Source organism: Theropithecus gelada, chromosome 1, assembly GCF_003255815.1.
Source record: "Theropithecus gelada isolate Dixy chromosome 1, Tgel_1.0, whole genome shotgun sequence".
Classification (NCBI taxonomy): Eukaryota; Metazoa; Chordata; class Mammalia; order Primates; family Cercopithecidae; genus Theropithecus; species Theropithecus gelada.
Window position 1 is genome coordinate 137,927,803 of NC_037668.1, and position 26,158 is coordinate 137,953,960.

Sequence of the window (26,158 nt, forward strand, 5' to 3'; positions counted from 1 at the left end):
AGGTGGAAATCAGGAAGTTCTTTGAAACTAACAAGAATACAGATACAACATACCAGAATTTCTAAGATACAGCTAAGGCAGTGCTAAGATGGAAAATTATAACACTAAATGCCAACATCAAAAAGTTAGAAAGATCTCAAATTAACAACCTAACATCACAACTAAAATGACTAGAGAACCAAGTGCAAATCCCAAAGCCAGCAGAAGGCAAGAAATAACCAAAATCAGAGCTGAACTGAAGAAATCTGAGACATGAAAAACAATTCAAAAGATCAGCAAATCCTGGAGGCGTTTTCTTTTTAATTAATAAAACAGACCATGAGCTAGCCTAATAAAGTAAAAAAGAGAGAAGATTCAAATAAATACAATAGGAACTGACAACGGGGATATTACCACTGATGCCACAGAAATACAACCAACCATTAGAAAATATTATGTATGCCTCTATACACATAAACTAGAAAATCTAGGGGAAATGGATAAATTCCTGACACATACACCCTCCCCAGACTGAACTAGGAATAAATTCAAACCCTGAACAGACAAATAGTGAGTTCTGAAATTAAGTAATATCTTCCCAACCAAAAAGCAGCACAGGACAAGACAAATTAACAGCTGAATTCTACCAGATGTACAAAGAACAGCTGGTTCAATTCCTGCTGAAACTCTTCCAAAAACTTGAGAAGGGACTGCTCCCTAACACATTCTCTAAAGCCAGCATCATCCTGATACCAAAACCTGGTAGAAGCAGACAAAAGAAGAAAACTTCAGGCTGATATTTTTGATGAACATCAATGCAAAAACCTCAACCTCAACAAAACACTGGCAAACTGAATCCAGCAGCACATCAAAAAGCTTACCCACCATGATCAAGTAGGCTTTATCCCCAGGAGGCAAGTTTAGTTCAACATATGAAAATCAATAAATGTGATCTATCACATAAACAGAACTATAGACAAAAACAACATGATTATCTCAACAGATGCAGAAAAGGCCTTCAATAAAATTCAACAATCCTTCATGATTAAAACTCTCAATAAACTAGATATTGAAAGAACATACCTCAAAATAATAAAAGCCAAATACAACAAACCCACAGCCAATATCATACTGAATGGCCAAAAGCTTGAAGGATTCTCCTTGAAAACTGACACAAGACAAGGATGACTTCTCTCACCCGTCCTATTCAACATAGTAATGGAAGTCCTGGCCAGGGCAATCAGGCAAGAGAAAAAAAAACAATGGGCATGCAAATAGGAAGACAGGAAGTCAAACTATACCCGTTTGTAGATGACATGATCTTACACTTAACAAATCCCATAGTACCACCCCAAAATCTCCTTACGCTGACAAACAACTTCAGTAAAGTCTCAGGATACAAAATAAACGTGTGAATATAACTAACACTGCCATATACCAACAACAGCCAAGCCGAGAGCCAAATAAAGAACACAATCCCACTCACAACTGCCACAAAAAAGAATAACATTCCTAGAAATACAGCTAACTAGGAAGGTGAAAGATCTCTACAAGGAGAACTATAAAATGCTGCTCAAAAAATTCGACAACACAAACAAATGGAAAAACATTCCATGCTTAAGATAGAAAAAAATCAATATTGTAAAAATGGCCATACTGCCCAAAAACAATTTATAGATTCAATGCTATTTCTATTAAACTACCAATGAGATGCTTCACAGAACTAGAGAAAACTATTTCAAAATTCATACAGACCCAAAAAATAGCCTGAATAGCCAAGGCAATCCCATGCAAAAAGAATAAAGCTGGAGGCATCATGCTACCCAACTTCAAGCTATACTACAGGGCTACAATAACCAAAACAGCATGGTATTGGAACAGACACATATTAACAATGGAACAGAAAACTTAGAAATAAGGCTGCACACCTACAACTATACAACTACTTGATCTTTAACAAACCTGATAAAAATAAGCAATGGGTGCCACTGCACTCCAGTCTGGGCAACAGAGTGACACTACATCACAAACAACAATGATAACAACAACAAAAACCCCACAAGCAATGGGGAAAAGATTCCCTATTTAATAAATGTTACTGAAATAACTGGCTAGCCATTTGCAGAAGATTGAAATTGGACCCCTTCCTTACATCATACACAAAAAACTAACTTAAGATGGATAGAACACTTAAATGTAAAACCTGAAACTATAAAAACCCCAGAAGAAGACAACCTAGGCAGTATCATTCAGGACATGGAAATGGGCCAAGAGTTCAAGACAAAGATGCTAAAAGTAATTTCAACAAAAGCAAAATTGGCAAATGGGATTTAATTAAACTAAAGAGCTTCTACTACACAGAAAAGAAAAATATCAACAGAGGAACAGACAACCTACAGAATGGGAGAAAACTGTTGCAAACTATGCACCTGGAAAAGATCTAATATCCAGCATCTATAAGGAACTTAACAAATTTACGAGAAAAAAAACCCAAAACACAACTCCATTAAAAAGTAGGCAAAGGAAATGAACAGACACTTTTCAAAAGAAAACATCCATTCAACCAAAAATCATATTTCAAAATGCTCAACATTCTCTAATGGTTTTCATTAGAGAAATGCAAATGAAAACCACAATGAGATACCATCTCACACCAGTCAGAATGGCTAGTATCAAAAAGTCAAAAAGTAACAAATGCTGGCAAGGTTGCAGAGAAAAAGACCCTTATACACTGTTAGTGGGAATGTAAATTAGTTCAACTATTGTGGAAGACAGTGTGGTGATTCCTCAAAGAACTAAAAACAGAAATACCATTTGACCCAGCTATCTCATTACTGGGTATATACCCGAAGGAATATAAATCATTCTATTATAAAGACAAATGCATGTGTATGTTCACTGCAGCACTATTCACAATTGCAAAGACATGGAATCAACCTAAATGCCAATCAATAATAGCCTGAATAAAGAAAGTGTGGTACATATACACCATTAAATCCTAGGCAGCCATAAAAAAGAATGAGATCATGCCCTTTGCAGGAAACTGATTGAGGTGAAGGCCATTATCCTTAGCAAAATAACACAGGAACAGAAAAACAAATACTGCATATTCTCACTTGTAAGTGGGAGCTAAATGACAAGAACACATGGACACATGGAAAGGAACAAAAGATACTGGGACTTATCTGAGGGTAGAGGTGGGAGGAGGGAGAGAATCAGAAAAAGTAACTAATGAATACTAGGCTTAATACCTGGATGATGAAATAATCTATACAACAAGCTCCCATGACACAAGCTTACCTATGTAACAAACCTGCACATGTACCCCTGAACTTAAAAGTTAAAAATAAAAAATAAAAATAAAAAGCAGTACCGAGTGCTAACATTTGTATTAAGAATATGGTTTACTGGGAAAAAAAGAGATATTTACTAAAACTGTGGACCATCTGTGTGAGTCAAAAACCCTTATATATGTTAGGTATAATGTAAAGAGCAATGCTAAAACAGCTGCATTTTAAGATAAAACTGTTTAATTTTTTTAATTCATACTTTTATTGACAAGCACACATTATGCATGACCTGAAATCATATCATGTATAAATCAGTGTATGCATTATGAGCTCAATCTGTCAATGGGCTTTTATTCATAAGTGTTGCTGCTCTCTTCCCAACATAATAGTGCTACTTTCATTATTTGAGGAGAGTACTGTTTGTACACGGAATTAAAAACAGTGACACACTTGTGGGGTCCTAAGAAAAATGTTATTAAAAGGTGGCATTTTCAGCCCTGAGAATTACATTAATGCACCACCCCTACTCTGTGTCTCCTTCGATGAAATTCTCTCTACTGACAATAAATAACTATGTCTGTGAGTTGGACTGTTTCCACTCTCTGATTGCCTTCTGGTTGCCGCACCTGGGTAGTTCAGAGTCACAAGAAACCCCATACCACGTGACAGAATGCACACTGTTCCCACCTCACCACACTCTACTCTCTCCATCCAGCACTAGCTGCAGCCAGGCTGTCTCACAGTCCAGAATGCTAGCCAGCGATCAAGCTTTCTGAAGTGCCTTGGCTGGGGCCCATAGATAAGGACCGCCAGGCAGTGCTCCAGAAGCCAGCAGATGCCATCAATCAATTTCCCACCTGCCAGACACTGAGAATCTCCAGACACCAGAGATGTCCTCTGTTGCCAGAGCTGAACTCTCACATGAAGACTCCAGAAGGCCCTGCAATGTAGGCATGCTTCAATCATTGCCTCTCTGTGGCCACAAGGACACAGGCTCTTCCCATGGCTAGTGAGTTGTCCAGCACACTTGGGGCTCTGGAAAGGCCCCCTTTACAACTATAGGCCTTAGCTGAGCTCTCCATTTACATAAGGCCAGGCAGTGCACATTATGGGAGACACCCCTGGGTACTGGGATGAGGATGGCACTTGGCATGTGAGCTAGGATTGGGTGCCCACTGCTCTACCCCAGCGAGGTAGTGGCCAGCTAGCCTCTGTCCCCTTACCGACCTCCTTTGCTACAACTGCATTTCTGGCAGGCAGTGGATCAGGGAAGCATCTGCAGTTTTGGACCATGCAGAGAACCACTACTGGACAAGCATTTCCAATCTGACAACAGAACAGTACAGCACTGCTGAGGTGAACTTGGCAACGAACTTTGAGACCATAAAGGCAGCCAACACTTCCAAGTCATCACAACCTGCCTCTCCCATAGATTTATTGTAGACCAACTCAACCATCTCCATGTCAGCAAGAAATGGTCCTCACTCTAAGCCATCACTCTTGGATTTAGATCATTGGGCTGCTTTGGTATGGAACTGAAAAGCTTTAATTTCTATAAAAACATAAGGTTTTGGACCACAGCTTTATTAAAACAAACAAACATGAGCAGAGTTGTCTACATATGGAATATCTGGGATAAACTCCTACTTGAAAGTATAATCACTGTTTTTTTGTTTGTTTCTCCTTTTTTTTTTTAAGACAGAGTCTCGCTCTGCTGCCCAGTCTGGAGTGCAGTGGCGCGATCTTGGCTCACTGCAAGCTCCACCTCCCGGGTTCATGCCATTCTCCTGCCTCAGCCTGCTGAGTAGCTGGGACTATAGGTACCTGCCACCATGCCCATCTAATTTTTTGTATTTTTAGTAGGGATGGGGTTTCACCGTGTTAGCCAGGATGGTCTCAATCTCCTGACCTCGTGATCCACCTGCCTAGGCCTCCCAAAGTGCTGGGATTACAGGCGTGAGCCACCGCACCCGGCTTTTTGTTTCTTTAGCCTGATAGGACAATATCAGAAATTTCCTTGGTCACAAAGGATATAAAACATAGTTTGAACAAAAGCAGCAATAAAGCTACAAACTGTTATTCGGTTATTTGCTTAAGTATAAGATAGCTGATTGGGGCTTTATCATGTATCATTAGTTTGCTTAGTTTACATTAACTCTGTTGAACTTGAGTTGTGAATACATCTATGGCTAATTCATATTTTAATTAAACTGCAAATTGACATAAACTGTACATAAAAAGCTGCACATTGTCATCCAAAATAATACTTAGGTAAAACCAAGAATACAATAAACCGATGTCAAGGAACCTACCCTAAAATAAAAATACAGTTAACATGGAATTGCAAAACTAGAATGAGAGAAACATTTACCCATAAAATCTTGTTTGGAACATCGATATAACACTAGAAAAGAATTTTTCTAAATAACTACAATGTTCATCTATGAGTGTGCATCTATGAAAACCAGGCATTCTGAATCATTGCCCTGTGGTGTATGGCAGTACAATTTTACAGAAAATGCACTACAACAATTAATAAAATTCTCTAATGAGAGAATTTTAATAAGTATTTACACTACAAATAACTATTTATATTACTAATATATTGATGCTATTATTTTACAAAACAAATAACCTGTAATAGTCTTTAAAAGGAAATAAGAGTCTCACATTTCTAAATTTAAAAAATACAAATTTTGTGAAATATGGTTAAGAGTAACTGATAAAATAAAAATTTGGGCATAAACTATATTATAGTTTGGACATATGTTGAAAAAAATGGATGAAAATCTTAATGAGCCCTTTTGTCTGCACTAAACTTAATCTTACAGGTGAATATTATAATATATAGTGTACCTACTAGCTATCTATTTTATACACAATGTATAAATTCTACCACGTTGTTCTTAATGTTTGAACCTAAAATAACACACAAACATACAAGAGAACAAAATAAGGCAGAAATGCATGGAGACAGTGACATTATCAAGATGATGGAATAGGAGTTCCCTACTTTATTTTATTTTATTTTTAAAAATTTTTATTTTTTATTATACTTTAAGTTCTAGGGTACATGTGCACAATGTGCAGGTTTGTTACATATGTATACGTGTGCCATGTTGGTGTGATGCACCCATTAACTCGTCATTTACATTAGGTATATCTCCTAATGCTATCCCTCCCCCCTGCCCCTACCCCACGACAGGCCCCAGTGTGCGATGTTCCCCTTCCCGTGCCCAAGCGTTCTCATTGTTCAATTCCCACCTATGAGTGAGAACATGCGGTATTTGGTTTTCTGTTCTTGCGATAGTTTGCTGAGAATGATGGTTTCCAGCTGCATCCATGTCCCTACAAAGGATACAAACTCATCCTTTTTTATGGCTATATAGTATTCCATGGTGCATATGTGCCACATTTTCTTAATCCAGTCTGCCATTGATGGATATTTGGGTTGGGTTCCAAGTCTTTGCTATTGTGAATAGTGCCACAATAAACGTAAGTGTGCATGTGTCTTTATAGCAGCATGATTTATAATCCTTTGGGTATATACCCAGTAATGGGATGGCTGGGTCAAATGGGATTTCTAGTTCTAGATCCTTGAGGAATTACCACACTGTCTTCCACAATGGTTGAACTAGTTTACAGTTCCACCAACAGTGTAAAAGTATTCCTATTTCTCCACATCCTCTCCAGTACCTGTTACCTGACTTTTTAATGATCGCCATTCTAACTGGTGTGAGATGGTATCTCATTGTGGTTTTGATTTGCATTTCTCTGATGGCTAGTGGTGATGAGCATTTTTTCATGTGTCTGTTGGCTGCATAAATGTCTTCTTTTCAGAAGTGTCTGTTCATATCCTTTGCCCACTTTTTGATGGGTTTTTTTTTTTTTTTCTTGTAAATTTGTCTCAGTTCTTTGTAGGTTCTGGATATTAGCCCTTTGTCAGATGAGTAGATTACAAAAATTTTCTCCCATTCTGTAGGTTGCCTGTTCACTCTGATGGTAGTTTCTTTTGCTGTGCAGAAGTTCTTTAATTAGATCCCATTTGTCAATTTTGGCTTTTGTTGCCATTGATTTTGGTGTTTTAGTCATGAAGTCCTTGCCCATGCCTATGTCCTGAATAGTACTGCCTAGATTTTCTTCTAGGGTTTTTACAGTTTTAGGTCTAACACTTAAGTTTCTAATCCATCTTGAATTAATTTTTGTATAAGGTGTAAGGAAGGCATCCAGTTTCAGCTTTCTACTTATGGCTAGCCAACTTCCCCAGCACCATTTATTAAATAGGGAATCCTTTCCCCATTTCTTGTTTTTGTCAGGTTTGTCAAAGATCAGATGGTTGTAGATGTGTGGTATTATTTCTGAGTGCTCTGTTCTGTTCCATTGGTCTATATCTCTATTTTGTTACCAGTACCATGCTGTTTTGGTTACTGCAGCCTTGTAGTATAGTTTGAAGTCAGGTAGCGTGATGCCTCCAGCTTTGTTCTTTTGGCTTAGGATTGTTTTGGCAATGCAGGCTCTTTTTTGGTTCCATGTGAACTTTAAAGTAGTTTTTTTCCAATTCTGTGAAGAAAGTCATTGGTAGTTTGATGGGGATGGCATTGAATCTATAAATTACATTGGGCAGTATGGCCATTTTCACGATATTGATTCTTCCTATCCATGAGCATGGAAAGTTCTTCCATTTGTTTGTGTCCTCTTTTATTTCACTGAGCAGTGGTTTGTAGTTCTCCTTGAAGAAGTCCTTCACATCCCTTGTAAGTTGGATTCTTAGGTATTTTATTCTCTTTGAAGCAATTGTGAATGGCAGTTCACTCATGATTTGATTCTCTGTCTGTTATTGGTGTATAAGAATGCTAGTGACTTTTGCACATTGATTTTGTATCCTGAGACTTTGCTGAAGTTGCTTATCAGCTTAAGGAGATTTTGGGCTGAAACAATGGGGGTTTCTAAATATACAATCATGTCATCTGCAAACAGGGACAATTTGACTTCCTCTTTTCCTAACTGAGTACCCTTTATTTATTTTTCTTGCCTGATTGCCCTGGCCAGAACTTCCAACACTATGTTGAACAGCAGTGGTGAGAGAGGGCATCCCTGTCTTGTGCCAGTTTTCAAGGGGAATGCTGGAGTTCCCTACTTTTATATTCCCCTGCAGCAAAAACAAAAACAAACAAAAAAAAACTAGTCAGCCATCCATCAACTAAAGTAACTTTATGAGAAAGCCAGGCACAGTGGCTCATGACACTAATCTCCTCCATTCAGGAGCCTGAGGCAGGAGGACTGCTTCAGGCCTGGAGTTCAAGAACAGCCTGGGCAATATACTGAGCTTTGGGATACAGGGCATTAGGAAACTGTGCTAAAACCCAAGATAAAGAAGAGTCACTTTGAGAAGACAGGCCCTTTGATTAATAAAGTGTCATATTATCCAAAGCAGTCTGTAAGTTAACTCAAATCCCTATCACAATTCCTGTGCACTTTTCATAGTAATAGAAAATGCAAGCCTACAATGTATATAGAACTACAAGAAATAATGAATGGCCAAACCAATCATGAGGAATAACAAAAAAGCTGGGGACATCATACTTGTGACCCACACAAAACAGTTCAAAAGTCACTGCTTGTAGATAACCTGGGGGAAACCCTGCTAGGTACTCAGTGGGAGCTACACTCATCCATGCATCTGGTATTAGGCCCACCATATAGCAGAAACCTGCCCTAGTGCCTGCTCCACAGAGGAAAGTCCTGAAGACAATCCAGTCTGCCCAAAAACATGACAGGACTCACAACCACATGTGCTCCTGGTAACAAGCCCACTAAAGGTAAAACCCACTCCAGACCTGGCAGCAACCTTGTAACCCAGCTACAACCCTTTTTACTGCAAGCCCAGAAAAGATCTCATCTGTCTTGAGACCCAAAAGATGAAGATCTTTACCTACTGAAAACAGTTTATAAAAATGAAAAGAGGTGTTTGCTCCTTCAAATGCACAAACACCAATGCAAGTCTATATTATGCCCATTCTAATGGTTCTGTTTGAACATAGAACTGGAAGTCCTACATAGAATAATTAAGCAAGAAAACACAGACGATCCAAATTGAAAAGATGAAAAAAAGTCACTGCAGATGGCATAATCTTATATATGTAAAACCATAAATAGTACACACCAAGAAATAGCTTAAACTAATAAATGCACTCAGTAAAGAAGCAGAAAATATAATTAACATACAAATATCAGTTTTGTTTATATAGAGTAGCAACAAACCAGTAAAAAAAAAAATCTCATTTACAATAGCAACAAAATAATAAATTTCTTAGCAACAAATTTAACCAATGTGGTGAAAGATCTTTAAACAAAAAAATAAGGTATTGATGAAAGAAATTAAAGATACAAATAAATGTAAATATATGATTGTTTATGGATTGAAAGAATAAATATCATCTAGGTGCCATATTATCCGAAGCAATCTGTAGATTAATTCAAATTCCTATCAAAATTCTTGTGCCACTTTTTAGAGTAACAGAAATAAAGTCTACAATGTATATAAAACCTATAAGAAACATTAAATGGCCAAAGCAATCATGAGGAATAAAACCAAATCTGGGGACATTATACTTCATTATTTAAAACTACATTTCAAAGCTACAGTATAAATAATAGAATGGTATGTTTATAGGAACCAACACAGAAATCAATGGAACAGAATACAGAGCCCAGAAGTAAATTTATGCATCTAAAGTTAAATCTTTGACAAGGGCACTACGAATACACAATGCAGAAAGTATAGCATCTTCAATACTTGGTGCTGGGAAAACCAGATACTCACAAGCACAATAATAAAATTAAATCGTATTTCTTGTACCACACACAAAAATTAACTCAAAATAAAGACTTAAATTTAATACATAAATCCTTAAAAAAATCATTTAAAAAGCATATGAAAAGCCTCTATGATACTGACTTGGCAATGATTTTTCAAATATGATATCAAAAGTATGGCAACAAAACCAAACATAAAGTTGTACTGTATCAAACTAAACATATTCTGCACAGCAAAAAATAAGAACCTTTAAGATAGGATAAGATATTTGCAAACCATGTATGATGAGAGGTTAGTATTCAAAATATAGCAGAAACTCATACAAATCATAAGTGAAACAGTAATAATAATACCCAAATTATTATTTGGGTACCAATAATAATACCCAAAAGTTTTTTCTTTTTTTTTTGAAATGAAGTCTCGCTCTGTCACCCAGACTGGAGTGCCATGGCGCAGTCTCGGCTCACTGCAACCTCTGCCTCTTGGGTTCAAGCAATTCTCCTGCCTCAGCCTCCTCAGCTGGGATTACAGGCACATGCCACCACGCCAGGCTAAAGACTGAATATTTTTTAAACAAACATATTAAAATGGCCAACAGGTGTGTAGAAAGATGCTAAACATTACCATTTGTCAGAAAATTGCAAATCAAAATCATAATGCAATAGCATTTTACAGCAGTCAGAATGGCTAATAAAAAGAAGAAATACAACAAGTGTTAACAAGGATGTGACAAAATATTTCTGTACATTCTTAATGAGTTGGAAACTGGAAGAGTCATTATGAAAACTAGCATGGAGATTATTTTTAAAAACTAGAACTATCTTACAATCCAGCAATTCCACTTCTGTATATAAACAAAATTAAATCAGTATCGCAAAGAAATATCTGCACCCCTGTATTCAATGCAGCATTATTGACAACTGTCAAGGATTAAAAAAAAAAAAAAAAAAAAAAGACTCATCTGTGGATGCTGAATGGATAAAGAAAATGTGGTATAAATGGACAACCAAATATTATTCTCCTATAAAAAAGAATGAAATTCTACTATTTCAACATGACCTGAAGACATTATGCTAAGCAAAATAAGCCAGGCACAGAAAGACAAACACTGTATGTTCTCACTTAAATGGAGAATCTAAAAAGGTTGAACTCAAAAAGCAGAGAGTTACAATGGTAATGAGCAGCTCTGGAGGTAGAAAAAATGATAAGATGCTCAAAGAGTACAAACTTTCAGTTATAAGATAAATAAGTTTTGGGGATCTAATGTATAGCTTTAAAATGTAGTTAATGACAGCATTTTGTATGCTTAAAATTTGCTACAACAGTAGGAGACCTCAAGTGCTGTCACTACAAAAAAAACATAACCATGTTAAGTGACATAATTTTCATCAACTTAATTGTATTAAACATTTCACAATATATATAACTATCAAATTATTACAATATACACAATATATAATCATGCAATTTTTATTGATCAAAAAATTAATGTTATGCACACACATATATACACATATGTGTATATGCACATATATAAAACATACACATACATATCAATGACATATGTATACACATGTGTATGCATATAAAAACACATACAGTGACATAATCCTAGTAAGCTTCAAACTAAACAAGAAAAATTATAAAATAATAACTATTTAAAAATCAGGAAAAATATGGGAATTTAACACACGCTCAGCAATGTTCTAAGTTCCTCAATGGCACAGTACATTTTTTAAATGTAGAAAGTAGATACATTAAACCATATTACAGTTTAGGAATTAGAGCACAGAGCATTTACAAGATATGCCTCAGTACATACTAAAAAACTTAAAATTTTGCAGTAAGATAACATTAGATTTTATTATATGGGGCAGATGCTTAGTGTTCTGATAAAATTATTGAGTATAAATTTCTGTAGAATCACATTTGAAGCCTTCATAGGATATGAAATTATAAAGCAGAAAACATACAACATCTGGGTGTGGTGTTTCTGGGATTTCTAAACCAAATCCCAGTATCTCCACTACTCTTACACATTTTAGACAAGATTCAAAATGGAAATTAGAGAATGTTTAACACAAAGCTCCTTAAAAATCACAGATAGCCCCATGTCCTGAAAAGCAATAAAAGAGCAAGCAGCCACGTCCTCCAGTCCCTTGTAAGCCACGAAAAGGACTTTGATTTTCTTTGTAAGCTAGAAGAAGGATTGTGGAAGAGGAAGTCCAGTCCTTATAGAATTGAAGAGCATGGGACAGAAGATGTCTGTCTCTATATGAGAGCAAGAGAAAAAAAACCAGGGCTTCTTAGAAACTATTTCCACTGCAGCGTAGCTTCACAAGCCACATTTTAAGATCTGACTTTCTCCTTGACCTTTGGACATCTCATCTATGTCATCTGCTTTATTCACTCCCACCTACTTGGATGTCTGGCTACTGTCTCCAGTCTCCTCACACTCCGGGGCTTTTTTTTCTCCATATAGGTGATCAGGTTTGGCTTAGAGAACAGCCAAGGACTCTTTCATCAGAAAAAGTAGTATGACTTCTGCTGGGATTTTCCAATTACTAACTTAGTACTGTGCTCAGTGGAAAAAACAGAACATTATAAAAGAGTCTAAAAATTTAATATGAAACACTGTTTCCTCACAGAAACTTTATGATATTTAAAAACTTTTCTAATTGTGGGTCCTTAGCTCCACTACCCAGTGCTGCTGAATCAAAACTTGGTGGTGGTTGGCTGGGCATGGTGGCTCACACTTCTAATCCCAGCACTTTGAGAGGCCAAGGCAGCAAATCACGTAAGCCCAGGAGTTTGAGAGCAGCCTGGGCAACATGGAGAGATCCAGTCGCCTAAGGAAAAAAACAAGTGGTGGTAATGGGAGGTGGTAATGTGATTATAAGACGTGGGAAACAATATTTTATGCCTCTAAATTTCTGGAGTTACTACTAATCTAAAATAAAGGACAGATCAGCTGAAGAAAGAAAAAGGTTTATGTCAAGATGAAGTATCTTCGAGATTTTATTTTCTATACCAACAAATCCCTAAGTTTTTCTTGAAAACGGTGATCTGAAATTTATTCATGCAAAGCAGAGACTCCCTAAAACATATACAAAAGCAAAAAAAAAGGCCAGGCATGGTGACTCATGCCTGTAATCCCAGCACTTTGGGAGGCTGAGGTAGGTAGATCACAAGGTCAAGAGATCGAGACCATCCTGGCCAACATGGTGAAACCTTGTCTCTGCTAAAACTACAAAAAAATTAGCTGAGTGTGGTGGCACTTGCCTATAGTCCCAGCTACTCGGGAAGCTGAGGCAGGAGGATCACTTGAATCTGGGAGGCGTAGGTTGCAGTGAGCCGAGATCATGCCACTGTGCTTCAGCCTGGCCACAGAGCAAGATTTCGTCTCAAAAAACAAAAGAAAAAAAAAAAAGAAACTCATAGGGTATACTAGAAATTGTGTACTGAAGTTATCCTCACCAAGACAGGCCAGGTAGAAGCCTGTAGATGTTTGAAAACTACAGAATAGAAATGTTCTATTATAACATAGAATAGAAAACCATTTCTATAGTTTTCTAACATCACAAATTCTGCTGAGCATAGTCAAGCAATTTCCACTTCTCCAGAGAGAATTCTATGATTGAACCCCTGAATGTCAAGAGTCTCTGAAAAAAAAAACAAAAAAACAAAATAAAACCAAAAAACACTACACACTTACTAAGTGGCCATGGGCATAATTCTTAATTTGGTTTAAGGTAAAATGAGAGTAAAGAGAACCAGTTCTGACTGACTCACTGGAATTATCCAATAAGATAATTTTTTAACTCAGAAATATTTTCAAAGGTTTTCACTAACTTTGAGGAAAAAATGCATAAGATCCATAAATCCAGTATATATACAATACCTTTCTAGATGACAAAATACAAAATTATGGGTACCCACACAGGCATTGCACAATTTTGAGTACTATATTTACACTGTATGGACTAAGTTGTGTATATTTCTCAAATGGAAAAGTTGTGGTGAGTTAGAAGATACTTCTCACATTTTAATGTGTACAACAAATAACTGGAAACTTCAGATTTTGACTCAGGAGATCTGGGGTGAAGCCTGAGTTTCTGAATTTCTAAGAAGCTCACCAATGAGGCCAATAATTCTAGCCCAATGAGAATATTCTGTCAAACATCCAGTAAGTGGCAGAGCCTGGGTTCATCCCAGTTTTTCTGACCAGTAAACAAAGATGAGAGCCTTCATTTTCCAAAGTAAGGTATATGCAAGAGAATAAAAAGAAGAGATCTGAGCTTGCTTACAGAATAAATGTGATGGTTTAAACAAATTAGCCAGTAAATTTACAACAGGTACATAGTAATGCAGAGAAAAATAATTAACTCTATAGTAGAAAAATCTGTCAGAGAACTCTTTAACCAAGTGAGTGAAATTAACATCAACTGTAACAGGACAAATTTTTATCATGTGCCATTGCACATAGAAGAACAAAACATCACTGTTGTAATACTGGTAGTCAAACAAATAAATAATTTAAAATATTTTTCTTTTATTTATTTTTTTTTGAGATGGAGTCTCATTCTGTCACCCAGGGTGGAGTGTGGTGGTGCAATCTCAGCTCACTGCAACCTCCACCTCCAAGGTTGAAGCGATTCTGCCTCAGCCTCCTGAACAGCTGTGATTACAGGCGTGCGCCACCACACCCAGCTAGTTTTTTTTTTTAGTAGAGATGGGGTTTCACAATGTTGGCCAGGCTGGCCTTGAACTCCTGACCTCAAGTGAACCACCTGCCTCGGCCTCCCAAACTGCTGGGATTACAGGCATGAGCTACCATGCCCCGCCAAAAAATAAATAACTTTAAATCTGAATCTAATCATGAAAAAACATCAGTTTGAGTCTCCAGATCTCCTCTCTTTTCTTTTACACCAAGTACCAGGGTACTAAAACAATCCACCTGGGTACCAACCAAACAGACTGAGGAGAGAAACAAGTACTAGATAACTCATTCCTCTTACTCTGAGAGGGAAGCAAAATTAGACCCTCTTATCAGCCTGACCACAGTTTGCATAGAACATTTCCAAACTTCTGAGAGACTCCCAGGTGCTGGTGAGAGAGTTCTGGTGTCCCTGGATTGATGCCCTCATTGTGATTCAGGAAATTCACACTCAGGTTGATTCTGAATAGCAAATAAAACTGCCCTGGTGGAGCTATGGAACCTGAATCCAGGTGTGACAGCACCTGTTCTGATGAGCCAACTCTTGGTTAAGAGGAAAGACAAAATTTATCTACTCCAGTATCACAGTTTAAAGGTAACTGTAGTTATAGTCATGGCTTTCGCTATTATGTGCTGCTAACCTCCCACTGCTCATGTGCTGGTTTACACTTAAAAACTTTGCCATGAGGTTCTATTTAAACCAGGAGCCTCTCACACAAATGTAGCAGGTCATGGGACAAGATCTGAAATACTCAAAAAATCCCTCTAAAAGAAGGACTTTAAGATGTCTATGTTGATGTCTCAGAATGCAGAACATGTCTCCCACGGGTTTTCTGTTCATCTTCAATCCATAGTCTTGTCCTGTCTTGTAAATCCCAGGCAGAAGTCAGATCTCCTGTGCAGATTCTAAGTGGGATCAACCTAGCTCAGCAATCTTGGATGTTACCGCAAGCGGAGTAAAACCAGAGGAGAGATTTCCTGATAGAGACTGCTCTAACACATTCCATAAAATGTTGACCTTTAGAAAAAAAGCTGAGATGAAACTGATATAATTAAGAGTATTATGGGGGCCAAGCTTGAGGACTGCTACCTGGGAGTATAGTTTTAAGTTGACCTGAATATACACTTTGATTAGCAGTACTTCCAAGTGGATTTTCAAAGGCAAAAAAAAGGGGATGGGGGAGCAGGACAAAAGAGTGAACTGATACAAAGTTGTCTGTCTGAAATTCTCATTGGTTTACAGAAATCACATTAGTTAGTGATTGGTGAGTGACCGTATAATACAGAGTGTGGGTTACAGTGTCTGGTGTAGCATTATTAGGTTAATTTACAGCTACCTGTAACAATAGCAAGGACTTTCAAGGAAAAAATACATTAAAAATGAGGAATAGGTCATGTTTATGGTCTTATTATAACATCTCTCTGGGCCTGATAAGTAAAACAGCTTGGATTCTTCTGATAAAATTACTTTCTTTTCTCAAATCCTATGACCTAGATTTAGAATTTGGAGCTGCAGATTTAGGTCTTGGATGGGTCAGAAAGCAGCAGGTGCCCTCTATACATTTGTGGGCCTTTGGGCAAGAGAAAAAAGAGGAGTTTGAGGTCTCAAGTCACGTAATTAATACACACGTGTGACCCTGTTTGGGTCTCTGGGTACCAGAGTCTTTGAGTTAGTTTCAGGTCTGAAGAAGCCAGGGCACTGAAACACGTTGAATGGTTGATTGCTGCCCTGTGGAGTAGTTTTGGTAGAAGTCTGCTTGAACTTCTCTAGAAGAGACTGTAGATCCCAAACAGGCAGAGACTACACTGCCTGCAGATTTTAGGGCAGCATGCACTTTGCTGCACAAGTATGAGTTGTGACTAGAAGCCCAAGATGGAAAGCCTCTCTGGAGTGAAGCCTGGCAGGCACTTCATAAGTTTATACTATGTCTGGTAATTCTGGACAATGTTTGGGGAATATAACTACAAGTAAAATCATCTCCAATCCCAGAAAAACTCTCTACAATGGTACAACAACAACAACAAAAAACTGGCTTAAATTACACAACTCAACCAGAATGTGATATGCATTACAGATAATCTGCTAAGAGATTAAAAAGACAGAATGTAAGTTACCTTAATTAGTCCTCAAGTAGCAGACCTGACTGCACCATTTGTCATATATAGTTCATCCTAAATTCACCTGATAATTGGGGGAAGGGGGAGTCATTTGTGTTAGCTAATTTGCTATATTCCAATGAAAAACAAATTCCCTTATCTGCAAGGCATGAGGTAGTTTTGCAACTTAGAGCCAGGTGCCCGCTCAAAGTAGGCTTCTACTCTCCTACAGCAACAGTAATGAAAGAATCTATCTTCTTGACTATTTACATTTCAAAGAAATCATTTGTGATGCTCTGAGCACCCATCTTCTGCTGGCCTGTATCCACTTCCAACTCTGGCCATCTGCCACCAATCCACAGCTTACCACCCAGAGCTTACAGCCCATGCAAATGCTGACTGCTGTAGTTGTGCTCCCACACCCCGTTACAGTGCAGGGGCCCAGAGGCTGTAGGAGAGCCTGCAGGACTCCTGGGTAGAACTGCACTTTAGCAATAATGGAAATGGAAAGAGTGTTCCAACCTCAGATTCCCTGTATAATGACAACAGGGAAAAAAAATACTGCTAGATGCCCAGCATGAGTCTGAATAAAATAGCTCCACGAGCTGTCATTATGACCCCCACCTTGCTTACAGACACTGTAAGATACTAATAAAGTTCCTGAAACAGATACCCAAAGCACTGGAGAGAAAAACAGCTCTCAATCAGAGAAAGGTTATACTGAGAGAAGAAAAGAAGTTGAAAACATCTTAAAGAAAAGCTTAGATTAAATATGGGATTGGTAAATTCAACCAGAAAAATCTACCCTTCCAGGAGTTTCTCCTTAAACACCCAAAGCACACAGTCACTGTTAGCATAAAAAACATGAGCATTATGAACATTATGAGGAACAGGAGCATAGTCTCAAGCAGATTTTCTAAAGGTTTTTCTGCCAGTTCTGCTGCTTTCTCATCTGCAGGCCATTAGATTAGGGGTCCATATTGGAAGGCGCCTGACAACTTCCACCAGCACCTTTTGATGAAGAATTGGAATACAATTTTATTAATATAGTGGGATTTATCTGAGCTTGTGACACAGCTAACTGAAGAGCTATTGTGATCCTTAGGTGGCTATATCACTTATGTTTATTTGGACTACAAACGCTACATCCTTAATTTAGTAAAATAAAACACTAGACAATAAAATCATGCTGACCTATAATTATACCTACACAATCAATTAATAATCATGTCAGACTGATTAGTATCTACTGAAACAATTTGGTAGTGAATTTTCTTTATATAGTAGGTATAAATATCTAGGTAAAAATTTTTTCATATACTAGTCATGATGTATACAGTAGTTTTGAGATTAATATGACCTTAATTCACTGAAATATAAAACACTTTATATTTCAAAAGAATAAATAGCACTGATGTTAAAAATCACTACTTTAAGGGGTTTGTTCAAAATAAATATTGCAGCCTCTTAGACAAGGCAGCATGAGAAATAAATAATATTGTGGCCTTATTTATACACTATTGTTGAAAACACTGTTTAAATGAATGCAAGTCATCTACTAAAGACTACACATAACCATGCTAACTTATCCTAAGTAATAAAAAGAAATCAGGTATAGCTAGAAACTCTGCTGTACAGGTCATACATTAAACTGTTCTTGCTTCTGCACTGTAAGTACTTTAGACTCCAAATGTCAGATAATCACCTTGGATGATCAGTTTTTTGTCAAAGGCCACCTACTTAATATCTTTTACCCTTTACCATTCTGGCTGCTGAATTTAATTCTACTCTTTGGGCTCAACTTTTGCAAGCTCTTAAAATCAACTTTAAAAGACTAAAAATTTTAAAAACAATAAATTTCTGCCAAATCAAAAAACGATGCAACAGAATCCAGGTCTTAGATAAAGACAACCATGAGTTAAAAAGAATGATTCAAATTTATTTAGCTGGTAAAATAATTTGCATATATTTCAAGAAGCAGAAGAAAAAATACATACAAGTTTTCCAGGTCAGGCATGGGGGTTCACACCTATAATCTTAGCACCTTGGCAGGCTGAGGTAGAAAGCACCCTTGAGGCCAGGAGTCCAAGATCAGTCTGGACAACATACTGAGACCCTGTCTCTACAGAAACTTTACAAATTAGCCAGGCATGTTAGTATATGCCTGTAGTCCTAATTATTCTGGAGGGTGAGGCAGGAAGTCCTTGAGCCCAAGACTTCCAGGTTGCAGTTAGCTATGATTGCACTCCAGCCTAAGTGAAAAAGCAATACCTTGTCTCAAAATAAATAAACAAAAGAATAATAAGACTTTTCTAAATTAAATACTTTAAGAAAAAGGAGGCCGGGTGCAGTGGCTCACGCCTGTAATCCCAGCACTTTAGGAGGCCAAGGCGGGAGGATCACGAGGTCAGGAGATCGAGACCATCCTGGCTAACAAGGTGAAACCCCACCTCTACTAAAAACACAAAAAATTAGCCAGGCATGGTGGCAGGCGCCTGTAGTCCCAGCTACTCAGGAGGCTGAGGCAGGAGAATGGCATCAACCTGGGAGGCGGAGCTTGCAGTGAGCCCAGATCGTGCCACTGTACTCCAGCCTGGGAGAGAGCAAGACTCCGTCTAAAAACAAACAAACAAACAAACAAAACACAAAAAGAAAAGGGAGAACAGCAAAATTTCTTCCCTCATTCTCAAGTGGAAAAATTAAGTTTCTTCCTTATAATTTGTATTTGCTCCTACAACAGACAGGTCTTGAACTCCTGGACATTGGAATTCCAGTGGGCACTGGATTAGGCACATGAAAGAGAGTTTGTGGGGAAGAAAGCAAAAAAAGAGAAAGATGCTCTCAAGGATCCACAGGTGGGGGACAGTGAAGGATTTAAGGAATAATTGGTTTATGCTCAGATACTGGTCCATGTGGGGCTATGCCCTGACTCATTTCTGTGCTGGAAGATGACCTTATAATCAGCTAGTCCAGAAGCCCAGATTGATGAAGCAAGCAGGTTGTGGCTACAGAAACAGTATCTGAGGCAGGGGATATGCCAAAAGTCCTGAAGACACATGTGTGATTTTTGGTCGGAGACTCTAGGAGCAAAGTTGTACGTGAAATTCCTGAGAGTGAAGCCTTGTTCTAGAAGAGGTATGGCCACGCTGATAGTTAGTGGCTATGTTCTTGAGTGGGTGGGCATCATGTGAAAGCAACTGTGGGGAAAGGGGGTCTGTTTTCAGAACTCCTTCCCTCTAACTCCTCAGTCCTCTCTCATCTTGGGAGGACTCCTGGAATCACAGGACAGTGCAGTGTAACAACCTGTATACAGAACAGAACCTCCCTTCGCTAAGAAAGGGCATCTGCCTCCAGCTGCTGCTCCTGCACTTTTGACAAAATTTCTGATACCAGATGTGTGCAGTTTCCTGAACATCAACCAATTCTCCAACACCACTGGTTGCTCAACAATTCAATTCTAACACCATTCAGTTTGCACAGACCTTACAAGGCCAGGGCTCAGTCCCACATCACTGCCCCCACTACAGAGGCCAGTCACATGCACCAGGGACCCATCTATACTTATTGAGTGATTGCCTGTAAATCTGGGACTCCCATAACCCCATACTCAAGTTCAATAATCTGACAGAACTCCTCACAGAACTCAGCAAAACATGTACCAGTTTGTTATAAAAAGTACATCTCAAAACAGCCAAATGGAAGAGCTATATACAGTAAAGGAAAGTGGCAGGAGAAGATTGGGTTGGTAGGCAATCCTGGTAAATAGATGTGACTGAAGAAATTCCCCATCCTTCATGTTCTCAAAGAATAGGTGAATGAAAAGAAACACTCTTCTAATTTTGACGTATGATGCTCCTTTTTTTTTTTTTAACCTATTACAAAGCCAGACACAGATTGCAAATTCCCATTTTTGTCTCATAAACAATCACCTGAACAATTCTCTTCAGTGGTAAAAAAAACCAAAAAACAAACAAGAAAAAAAACCTTGTTCACCAACCACTGCTTAACCCATTTAAAAGGTGGCAAATTTTTTTGTGTGAAAAATCAGACCATGGTGATGACCCTCAGCAGTAGGGTCATCTAGTAGTAGGAAGTATAAATAACTCCCACGAGCTTAGTGCTCCAATAAGGAACACTAGGCATAAATGGGTTAGCTTCTCTCTTTCTAGCAGGCCCCAGAACTTTGATGCATACTCAGCCTGAGCCAGCAAATAACCCCTCTTTATGCCCCTCCTAAACACAGGCTGACCTCAGGGTGAAACATTCTCTGATCTAGGATCTAATTTTGGCAACTTTCATCCTGTTCTCCCGCTTCCACATTCTTTCTAGTCTTGTGTGTTCCCCCTTCAAATAAAGCCCTTTTCTGCCTAACATTTCAGATGATTGCAGATATAGTTGGTATTTTTCCCCTGTTGCAATACTCCTTTAAAATTAAGTAACTTTTTATGTAAATCTAAATTAGCTTTATTTGACAAAGTCTAGAAACAGCCCAGGACGACGAAATTTTATCCTCAGAAAGAGCTTCTGAACCCGTCTTCCAACCCAACCTCATTTGTATCTGCCCATGGATCTCTCACTTTCCAGGGCTCTGTAGCTTCTCTCAATGTAAAGGACTCTGCCATGCTTGTGTGAGCAGGCTGGGACACCTGCAAGGGAGGCTCCTCAGGAAGAACTAATTGGGCCTTCAATGACTTTCTTTTGCAGGTTCAAGATTGGCCTTAACTTGGAGTCACTGGGCTCAGACTTCTACTTTCCAGTCAGGGCTATTCATTTAGTTTTAAATGAGAAAATGCCCAGTGTTTGAAGAATTAAGCAAAATCACTCAAAGACAGTGTTTATAAAAGGGAATAAAATTGTAAGACACATTTTACATTTCAAAAGGAAAGGCAAAAGTGTCTATTCCTTTCAGATACAAAAATGTCAATTAAATATTTCTATAACAGATCATTTAGGAAACACTTACTAAATGTGAGCCCTTCTAAGAGGAGCCATGTCCCATCTCCTAAAACTTAGCATTGAATTTGGATGTCCAGATAATTGAATACAGAACATTTAATGTCACAAATCATCCACCCTGTAAAAAAGAGGAACTGATGTTTCATGAATCTATATAATTTACCAATTAATCTACCATACTGTCTTGTGAAATTGAATTTCCTATAGGCATACTGAAAAAGAGATGTTTCCTATTTTTTCCCCTGGTAAAATTCCCAAACTTAAGCCCTGAGATTCTGTTTGAAATCACCCTTAAAATAGAACAGAACTGAGAAACTACTACACTCACTCTGATGAAGAAAAAAATGAGTTTTTTTTAACAAATGAAATATATGACTACATATTTTCTTCCTAGAATTCACCACTTTCATGCCCTTTGTAAATATTTTCTAACCTTTCAAGCTCTACTGATAAAGTGTAATATATACTTAATAAAAAACTGATGATGAAATAAGTGAACAAATCTTTTTAAGGTGACAAATTCAGGGAGTAACAGTGCTACCTGGAACACAGACACATCCGACTCAAGCATCAGATCAGGCTATCCTATAACCTGGGACATTCTCCCACCCCCCATTCTACTCACTGAAGTGGTCACTGACCACCCTGTCTGGAGACACTGCACTGTGCCTCACTGTGTGCTCCAGGGATGTTTTGCTTTGCATGTTCTCGCACCAGCTCACTGGAGTAGGTTTTGCTTGTCCTTTGGACTAGCTTTTCTCCCTTCACAAGTCTGAGAACACAGAGGGCAGAAATTATTTCTGTCTTTTCCCAACTCCACTGACGTGTCTCCAGACAATGAAATTGGGGGTTGGGAGAGAATGTCTAAGAGGTTAGTTTTTTAGATGAAGGGTGTACCAGAAGACTTCTCTCAGCCCTAGGACATCCAGCAGCTCCACTGAGAGGTTCCATCCCCATGCCATAGGCTGTCCTCTGGGAAGAAAAAAAACCCAGCAACCAAAATTCACTAGATACTCCAAGAGACATAGCCACTGTGGGCATCTTGGGTCATTCCCAGACAATTCTGAAACTCAGGACTAGGATAAGAGTGGCTGACGGGCCAGGCGCGGTGGCTCACGCCTGTAATCCCAGCACTTCAGAAGGCCAAGGCGGGCGGATCGCGAGGTCAGGAGATCAAGACCATCCTGGCTAACGTGGTGAAACCCTGTCTCTACTAAAAATACAAAAAATTAGCCGGGCATGGTGGCGGGCACCTGTAGTCCCAGCTACTCGGGAGGCTGAGGCAGGAGAATGGCATGAACACGGGAGGCTGAGCTTGCAGTGAGCCGAGAGTTCACCACTGCACTCCAACCTGGGCGACAGAGAGAGACTGTCTCAAAATAAATAAATAAATAAATAAATAAATAAATAAATAAATAAAAATAAATAAAAAAGAGTGGCTGAGGATACAACAAGCTGTAAAGTTTCCAAAGTGGAACTTCAACTCAAAGACATTGTACAAGGCATCTGTGCCTAGGAAAGATAAAAGCAGAGTGCCACAAGTATTTCTTTACAATAGAGTGCCAGGGGGTTCTTCTCTGCTTTTACAAACAGAAAACAAATCTTTAAAGAGTGCCACAAGCATGGGTAACTAGTGAAACCCAATCTCTACAAAAAAATAAAATAAAAAGAATTAGCCGGGCATTGTAGCACACACATTTAATCCTAGCTACTCAGGAGGCTGAGGCAGAAAAATCACCTGAGCCCAGGAGTTGGAGGCTGCAGTAAGCTATGACAATGTCACTACATTCCAGCAGCCTGATGACAGAGCAAGATCCTCTTAAAAACAACAACAAGCCAGGCGTGGTGGCTCATGCCTGTAATCCCAGCACTTTGGGAGGGCGAGCGGGCAGATCACGAGGTCAAGAGATCTAGACAACCCTGGCCAACATGGTGAAACCCCATCTCTACTAAAAATACAAAAATTAGCCAGGTCTGGTGGCGCACACCTGTAGTCCCAGCTACTCAGGAGGCTGAGGCAGGAGAATCGCTTGAACCCAGGAAGCAGAGGTTGCAATGAGCCGAGATTATGCCACTGCACTCCAGCCTGTCAACAAAGCCGGGACTCCAACCCAACCAAAAAAAAAAAAAAAAAAAAAAAGCCGGGCAGGAAAAAAAAACAACAGGCCAAGCGCCGTGGCTCACGCATGTAATCTCAGCACTTTGGGAAATCAAGGCGGGGGGATCACAAGGTCAGGAGTTGGAGACCTGCCTGACCAACACGATGAAACTAAAACACAAAATACTAAAAATACAAAAATTAGCTCAGGGTGGTGGCACGCGTCTGTAATCCCAGCTACTCAGGAGGCTGAGGCAGGAGAATCGCCTGAACCCGGGAAGCAGAGGTTGCAGTGAGCCAAGATCGCGCCACTGCACTCCAGCCTGGGCTACAGAGCAAGACTCCTTCTTAAAGAAAAAACAAAAACAAAACAACAACAGCAACAACAAAGAGTGCCCTCCAATGTTCTGTGAAAAAATGATTAATTAAAATATTGTGTCTGGAGTATGCAATAAAAGACAAATAGCTGACAATGTTGTGAATTGAAGAGGTGACGGTGGTTTTTGTGAATTTTGGAAAGAGACTGAAAATTTAGTATTTTATTGCAGGCCAGAGTTAGGCTGGGGGAGCAGGGGAGGAGATTTGAGACCCTGCTTTCCATGTATTTGGAAAATGCAGGGGAAAACCAGTCTCTTGTGCAGTGTTAAAATAATTAGCAGGCAATTAGACAGATGTGGCTCTAGTGTCTTGCGTTTCGACATGAAAAATATTAGTAGCTCAAATGCATTTCTTGTTAATGACTACCTTAAGTGGAAACAAAATCCAGGTTCAACCAATCACAAAACTCCAATTAATCTCTAATTAAATAACCAGGAAATTTCCACCTGTACAGTCCAAATAAAGTGACTGTAACTGTCGCCAGTCAATTATTAAATTTGGCTTGCTTCCTCATGCACCCTACAAAAGCCTTTCCTTCAAGCACCTCCTCCATAAACCCACAAGCCACACACCATAGATGGGTGCTCTCCCATTCCAGAAACTCCCTTTGCTCAAACAAACTCTTCAAAGCTTTAAGAGTGACTCCCTTTATTTTTCACAGGAAAAAGGATGGACTGCACAGCTAAGATGAGCCCTATGGAACAGCTCTTCCCACGCATGTTTTGCACACCGAGTTGGGCTTCTCCCCGATGACCCTCCCCTCCGGACCAAGCACACAGTTTGGGGGACTGGCGGGGTTGCAGCTTCATAGCTGCCCAGAGAGGCCGGGGCGGAGGCCCGGGCGGAAGCCGCGGCGCAGCGATGGGAGGAGAATCACGCGGCGGCCCGGCCCTGCCCCTACCCAGAGGTGACAGATCCCACAGGTGCCAGCAGAGACTCCGGGCCGCGGACTCCGGAGCTGATGCCGGGAGGCCGGGCCGCCATCTTGGAACACCCTCCAGGGAACTCTCACCGTTTTCCGGATTTCGGTGTGTCCTGGCATCTTAGGTACGTAACTCCCAGCACCCGCAGGTCACAGGGAAACCAGACACTGCAGCACCAGAGTCACCAGGGCCTCCCGCAGGTGAGGATAAATAGCGGAGAAGACACGACCGCAGCTCCAACTGGAGCGCAAGACAAAGGCCCCGCCAGATCCCGGAAACCGCCTCTGCCTCTCAAGCTGCGCTCCTGATTGGACAATTCCCACGTCAATGTCCCTGATTGGACAGGGCTCCAGGACCCTCCTCCTTTGGTTATGAGTGACAGGAGATGAGGTCAGCAAAGGGGTTGAGACTATTAATAAAATGGGCAATTTTTTTTTGGTATCCTTCCAAAATTGTTCCATGTCTTTACATGTATACCATCTTTAATAAAGGGCGCACTCTTAAGCCAATCTGCAATCTTTGTTCCTGAGTGTCTGAACCGCATCATCATCATCTTCTGTTGGAGAGAAACCTGAAGATGAGTTTTCCTCCCAAAGCACAGACCAGTCAGAAGCCAAGGTGTGCTTGGGAATGGTGGCGGGTGGAAAGGGGAGGCTGCCTGTGCATTCCGGTGCGCCTGTGGGACTGTCCTCGCAAGCAGGACCCAGCTGTAGAACAACTACGCAATGCATGTGTTTCTGACCAAAGGGGACCTGCTGTCCACCCGCCTCCTCTGCTGGGCAGGGCAGCTAATGGTTGGGGTATTTACATCCAGGCAGGTGTCCCAGGCCAGTCCCCTGTCAACCCATCATAATAAAAAAGTCAGAATCTATTTTCAAAAGTATATTCAAGGGCACATGTTCA

The 26,158-nt window shown here is 39.5% G+C and overlaps 1 protein-coding gene across 1 annotated transcript in view; it reads right to left on the reverse strand.

The window, feature by feature from the left end:
- ZNF678 (zinc finger protein 678) overlaps positions 1-25,550 on the reverse strand; it is a 99,511-nt gene extending 73,961 nt beyond the window's left edge. Inside the window, 1 exon segment of the mRNA XM_025398370.1 lies at positions 25,345-25,550. The gene's annotated coding sequence lies outside the window, so the exon portion shown is untranslated.
- Between the last annotated feature and the right edge of the window lie 608 nt (positions 25,551-26,158).